The following is a 6424-nucleotide window of genomic DNA, read 5'->3' as shown; positions in this document are numbered from 1 at the left end:
AAGAAAAGAAAACTGGTCATGGTAGTGCACACCTGTAATCCCAGCACTCAGGAGGTTAAGTCAGGAAGACCTCTGTGAGTTCAAGACCAGCCTAGGAGCTACAAAAGTGAGCACAAGGCAAGCCCGAACAGCATAGTGAAACCCTGTCTCAAAAAAGAAAAGAAAAGAAAAGAAAAGAAAAGAAACAAGTCTACAAGGCAGTCATACTTGACATTATGTCTATAAAATAAAATACTTGCTCTAGTAGTATGTGCTCCTTCAAAAAGATGAATGTGCTTTAGTTGCAGAAACCTAGATTATGTTTCACTTAGTATCAGAGATGTTATAAAAACTACTGATAATTTACAAAGCTGTTCCTTGTTGATGTTATTTTTGGCTAACTTGTTCATCATCATTAAGTTATTTTTGCTGGCAAAGTGAGCAAGGTGGGATTCAGACATTGCAATACTCATGCCTCAGCCTTCCAGATTGCTGGGATTGTAGGCATACACTACAGGCTAGCCCATTAAATTTCTTTACTATCTTTATGCTTTCACGGTACTGGAGATCAGGCCATAAGGCTTCATATATACTAGAGGTGCTCTACCACTGAGGTACATCCTAAGCCAGGCTTTTTGTTCTTTAAGTTTGTCATGTGAACAGGACAGGAGCCATCTTCTAATTCCATGTGATTTCAAACATACTTTCTTAGTCTAAACTATCTTGTGACCTGTGTGATAACTTCTGTTATCACAGAAACAGTTATCTCACAGTTTGTGAGATAACTTCTGTTACCTCACAAACTTACCTTGTGAGACCCTTTTGAAAAATTTATAAAAATGTTCTCTAAAAATATTTTTAACAAAAAAAATTTGTTTTTAACAAAAAAGATTTTTATCACATAAGATTAGCATATGAGGGCCAGCAAGATAGCTCAGCAGACTAAGCACGTGCTTTGGCAAGCACAGGTACTGGGGTTCAATCCCTGGCATCACATGCTACACAAGGTCCCTCCCCCCAGGGTGCACTGAGCCAGTCACCAAGACCAGATGTGGTGGCACACACCTGTAATCCCAGCATTAGAGGCTAAAAACAGGATCACTGAGCTGTGTAGCGAGACCCTGAACCAAATACATTAAAAAAAAAAAAAAAAAAAAAAGATTAGCATGTGTTTGTACCAAACTGTTCAAGGCATAAAAGATGAAACTTCTGTCTACTCATCACTTCTGTCGGCTCCTCATCTGTCTGTGACCATCACGCTGCCTGTCTGGAATACACCATTGGCTTCTGGCTGCATCAGCCTCTGGAGGCAGTGCTACCTGTTGCTTCTTAGCCCCTGGGGTTCTCATGGCCATATTTTAGCTGGGTGGAAAAAAGATCCTGCACAGTCAGTGTGGCCTCCAGCTTCCAGGTTATGTTGTGGGTGAGCTCCTCTATGGCTTGCTGTGAATGTAAATGCCAATAAACTGTTGCATTTGGGAAAGTGCCAACCATTGGGATTTTTGTTTGACAGATTGGCCATCTCCCTTTGGCTTCTCTGAGCTTCAGGATGGCCTAATTCAGTCTTCAGGAGCCTTTCAGCATGGTTCCTATGGTGGCTCATCACAATTTGAGAAAAGAAAATGTTTATGTCAACCAGATAATCCATCTGTACAATTAAATTTTACAACTGATGTATAGAAGACAAATTCTCCAGTTTGTCATTCTCAACCTTTGAATTAAAGCCTATGCTAAATATTGATAATATTTTGGTTTAGAATGAGGTTTTCTTAGGAAGAATTTTGGTTTTTGGTTTTATGACTTGTTAACAGATGTTAACTATTTTATACATTTCTGAGTGATTTATATGTGGTTAGCTATAACAAAAACTGATTTTTTTTTTGTCTTTGAGGCAGGATCTTGCTCTGCAGTTCAGGCTGGCCTTGCGCTCACTTTGTAGCCAAGGCTGGTCTTGAACTTGCAAGGATTCTCCTGCCTCAGCCTCTCAAGTGTTGGGATTACAGGCTTGTGTGACCACACCCAGCTTATTTATTTTTATTTATTTATTTATTTATTTATTTATTTATTTATTTATTTATTTCTTGGATACAGGGCCTCATTACACAGCTCAGACAGAGTGATCCTCCTGTCTCAGCCTTCCCAGCATTGGGATTACAGGCATGCACTACTCTGTAGGATGTGCCTGGGGATCCCAGACCATTATGTCATGCAGTACCGGGGATCAAACTAGGTCCTTGCACTTGCCAGGCAGGCCCTTAGACTGCTGTACTATCTCCTCAGACCTAAAACTGATTCTTAAACCAAGATTTCCTGACCTTTAAACATTTAGTGGTTCTGTTAAATGTACATTTACAAAAAGCATTGCTTGTTCAGTGACAAAACTAGCAGTGTATAAATCCAATTTGATGAGAACATTCCCTAGCCTCCATTTTCCAATTAGTACATTTTGGGTACAGATGTTCAATAAAAAATATTTGCAGGATTTGTATTTGTAAGATTTAGAATGACATTAATTATCTGGGTCTTTCTGCCTGTAATCTAAAGAGCTCAAAGCACCCAAATTATTATGAGCTCTTATTTTTTTGTACTGGGAATCAAACTCATGACCTTGCACTTGCCAGGAAGCAGCTGTGTCCCTGAGCTATATCCCCAGCCCTGTGAGCCCTTTTAAATTCAAATGATAAGTGGCATCAGGGATTCCAAAAGGATAAATTAGAAACAGAACTAACCATTAGCTTTTCTACTTATAAATTAGAGGTTGGAATTAAGTTACAGTGAAAGCAGGAGAAAACATGTCCTGAGGATTCTGCAGATAATCTGGTGTCAGACCCAGGCACTTCTCTTTTTGTGGCTTCCTTAAAGCACAGGAGAAAAGAAGATACAGAGGAAGCACTGGCTGCTTCTTCCCTCTCCTCATCCTTAAGGACTGGTGCACCCATGCTGACCTGTGTACTGCTTTGAGCAGGAGACTTCTTCTGAACTGTTTGTCTCAGCTCTCCTGACCATGAGGCATCATGACGTTCCATGTGGACAGCACAAGCTTGTTGTTAAACACTCAGATGTCTTGACTCCTGTTATAGTTTGTGTCCAGTTGTCCCTACCCCACCCTGAAGCCTCATACAGTCATTGAGGCAGCTTCTAGAGTTTGTGATTAATTTATGATTCAATGCAGGGATTATGGGACTGAATGCTGCACCCACCCTGGTATAAGTAATCTGCATGTAATATAAGGAAAGGAGAAAGGCTTGCTACTGCCACAGCTGCTGCTTCTTCCCTTTTGCTCTTGCTGTTTTGCTGTCTCCTGCTGCCATGAACTGCTGTCCTCTGACATGTGCCTTTCTGCCTTGGAGCCAGCTGAGTATAGACTGAAACCTCCACAAACTGTGAGCTAAATAAATCCTTCCTTCCTTAATTTTGGATGTTGAGCATTTTGTCCTAACAATGACAGAAAAGTAACTAAGACAATTCCTGACACTGTGTGACACTGTCCCCTCTGCTGTGTGAGCTATGGACACTTCTTCACAACATGACCTTTGCACCTGCTTCCTGTAGTTCCATCAGATGTTCTGTGCTGGAAAATGAAGGAGTGGTGAACAGCAGCAATTCAGCCTTCCACAGATCCAAATTGAGCCTTTGAAGCCAGAGCCTTGGAATAGAACCTCAAATCCAGCACTCGGGAGGCTGAGGTAGGGGTATCATTGTGAGTTTGAGGCAGTCTGGGCTACAAACCAAAAATGAAAACTAAGACAAAAACAGAGACATGGGCCGGGGAGATAGCTCAGTAGAAAAAGCGCTTGCCTGGCAAGCTCAAGGGCCTGAGTTCAATCCCCAGTTAAGCCATAAAAAAAAAAAAAGCAGCTCCCCCCCCCCAAAAAAGGTTCTGTGCAGTCCAGGATTTTACATCCTGCTTTTCCCTTTTGCCTTTTCTCCTTTCCTCATACACATTCTCTTTCCTTTTGAGCAGTTTCTTCCCATTTTATAATATCTATTGTACATCTTGGATCTTATTTGCTATTTAGTGTCTCACACTAGGAAGACAATACCATGTTTGAACATGTGTGTCTGGTTTATTTCACTTACAAATATAGTCTCATGCTCGATCCATATTCTTATAAAAGTGTCCAATTTATCCTATTTTATGGCTGAGTAGTCCTCCCTTGTATAAAAAGACCACATCTCTTTTATCCATTCCTCAGATGATGTGCATTTGGCTTGTTTCCAAGATTTAGTCATTACAAATTATGCAGTTATAAACATGGGTGCACATGTATACTGTGGTACAATGTTTTTAATTCATCTGGGATGTTACTGAACAAAAGAATAGCTGGGTCAAATGGGACTCATCCTAATTTGTTGAGGAATTTCAGGACTGATTTCCATAATGGTTGCATCAGTCTACACTCCCACCAACAGTGAAAAAGTGTTCCTTTTTCTCCAGAGCCTCACCAGCATTTTATTATTGGTCTGTCCACCCTACCCCCGGCACGATGCATCACAAACTTGGCTTTAGTGAGCAGTACCATAAAGCCAGTACCTGAAACATCAGAGGGGTGTTTACAGAAGAAAAATTCAGACTTTTGATCATGTGACTTGCAGATAATACTTTGACATGAATTCTTCGATTATGACTGTTTTGGCTGTTCTTGTTCACCTATTAACAACACAGCCTAAAACAGAATGATTAGAAATAAAATAAAATGTCATGGCCTCAATTATGCCCATCCTCAAATTCATCTGTTGAAGCCTCCACCCCAGATATCACAGAATGTGGCTGACTTGGAGATAGGTAAACTTAGATCCCTCAGGCAAACTAAGGCCTCAGAGTGGCTCTACTCCAATCTTAGTGATGTCTTATAAGAAGGAATTTGGATGTACAAAGTAACACCCATAATACACTTCAAGACAAAGGTCACAGGAAGAAGGGCTAGGTGCTCTCTGGAAACCCAGGGGAGCATCCTCTGAAGAAACTGATCCACTCCTGCCAACACCGTAACCCTGGGCTCTCAAGCTCCAGAACTGGGGGAAAAGAAATTGCTGTTGATTCAGCCTCACAGGCTTCAGCATTTTCAATAAGGGGTGATGAGAATATACTTCCGATATATGTTTATTTATTCTCAATGGCAATAGTAACTGTCTCAAAATAAATGCAGGTGCTTCATGTTTTCAAGAGACATTTTAAAATATGCTGTTTCAATTGAAGTTTAAAAGCATACCTTGCCCCATTTAACAATGGTTTTAATTAGAAAGTCAGTCCTCACTCTGTCAATGTTTGACCCTAGAATGGAGCCATTCTTAGGAGTGGTATCAAATGGGTACATGTACTCCTGGGTACATGTGCTCCAGTGCATCCAGGTCCCTGGCAATCCTAGTTCTAAAGTAATCAGAAGAAGACCAAAGATTAGGAGCAGTAGGGTCTGAAAGTCCCTGGGCAGTCGAGATTCTTGCAGAAACATTAGCATCAAAAGACAGTGATACCATCAGCTGCAGAAAGGATTGCTTTTCCTTTTTAATTTATTTCTCAGGAACTGCTGTCTCTGCTGCCACTTCTGCTGCTGGGACTTGTGCCAGAGCCTGCACTGGGGTCATCCTCCAGCCTCCTGCACTCAGAGTACAGGGTGCGGACATCTCCTGAGGAGAGTGTCACGTGCCAGCAAGGCCAGGGGCCCAAGGTCTATTATTGGATGATTTCTTGATAATAGCCATTCTTTCAAGGGTGAGTTGGAATCTCAATGTTGTTTTAATTTGCATTTCTTGAATGAGCAATGATGTTGAATATTTTTTCATATATTTATTTACACTTAATATTCAACTGAGAAGTGTGTATTCATCTCAAATGCTCATTCTTTGCCATAATTTTATTGATAAACAAATAGCAATGAGACAGTTTCAAATCAAATCAGTAGGTCAGTTTCAATAATTAACACACTGCATACATTCTTCTTAGCGGGTAATTGCTGTACAACATGTGGACTTGATATCCTATTTACAAACACCATTAGAACAAATAATTCTAGTCATTAAGAGAAGGTAGCTATATATCTATCCTAACCACCCTGAATACACAGATACAAAATGGACATTCATCTGTATACCCTTTTTTTGTTAAGTTCCATTATTTGAATATTATAGGTGAGTAAACTCAGCAAAATATTCTAAAAGAGTCCAGTATCCCATAATACTATTGGGTCTTCCGCTTAACTGGCAATGTCAGAAATTCTTGACTTGAGTCTCCCACAGCTTAACATAACAGCATGGCTTAATTTCTTATATTTCGTTTTATTCATTCCTTCTGGGTGGTTAAGACCAACATAAAGCAGGACCTATGCAACAAGAATTGTAGCTTTTGGGTCTGATAAGGTCAGTGAAATCACCTCAGGATTTATCCTGAGATCCTGTACCTCAGATTGTAGAACATTTGTCAGTGTCAGCCATGTGGATGAGTCAC

The sequence above is a fragment of the Octodon degus genome, unplaced genomic scaffold, assembly GCF_000260255.1.
Source record: "Octodon degus isolate 3935 unplaced genomic scaffold, OctDeg1.0 scaffold00122, whole genome shotgun sequence".
NCBI lineage: Eukaryota > Metazoa > Chordata > Mammalia > Rodentia > Octodontidae > Octodon > Octodon degus.
The sequence above is the reverse complement of the archived record's forward strand: the minus strand, read 5'-3'. Positions refer to the sequence as shown.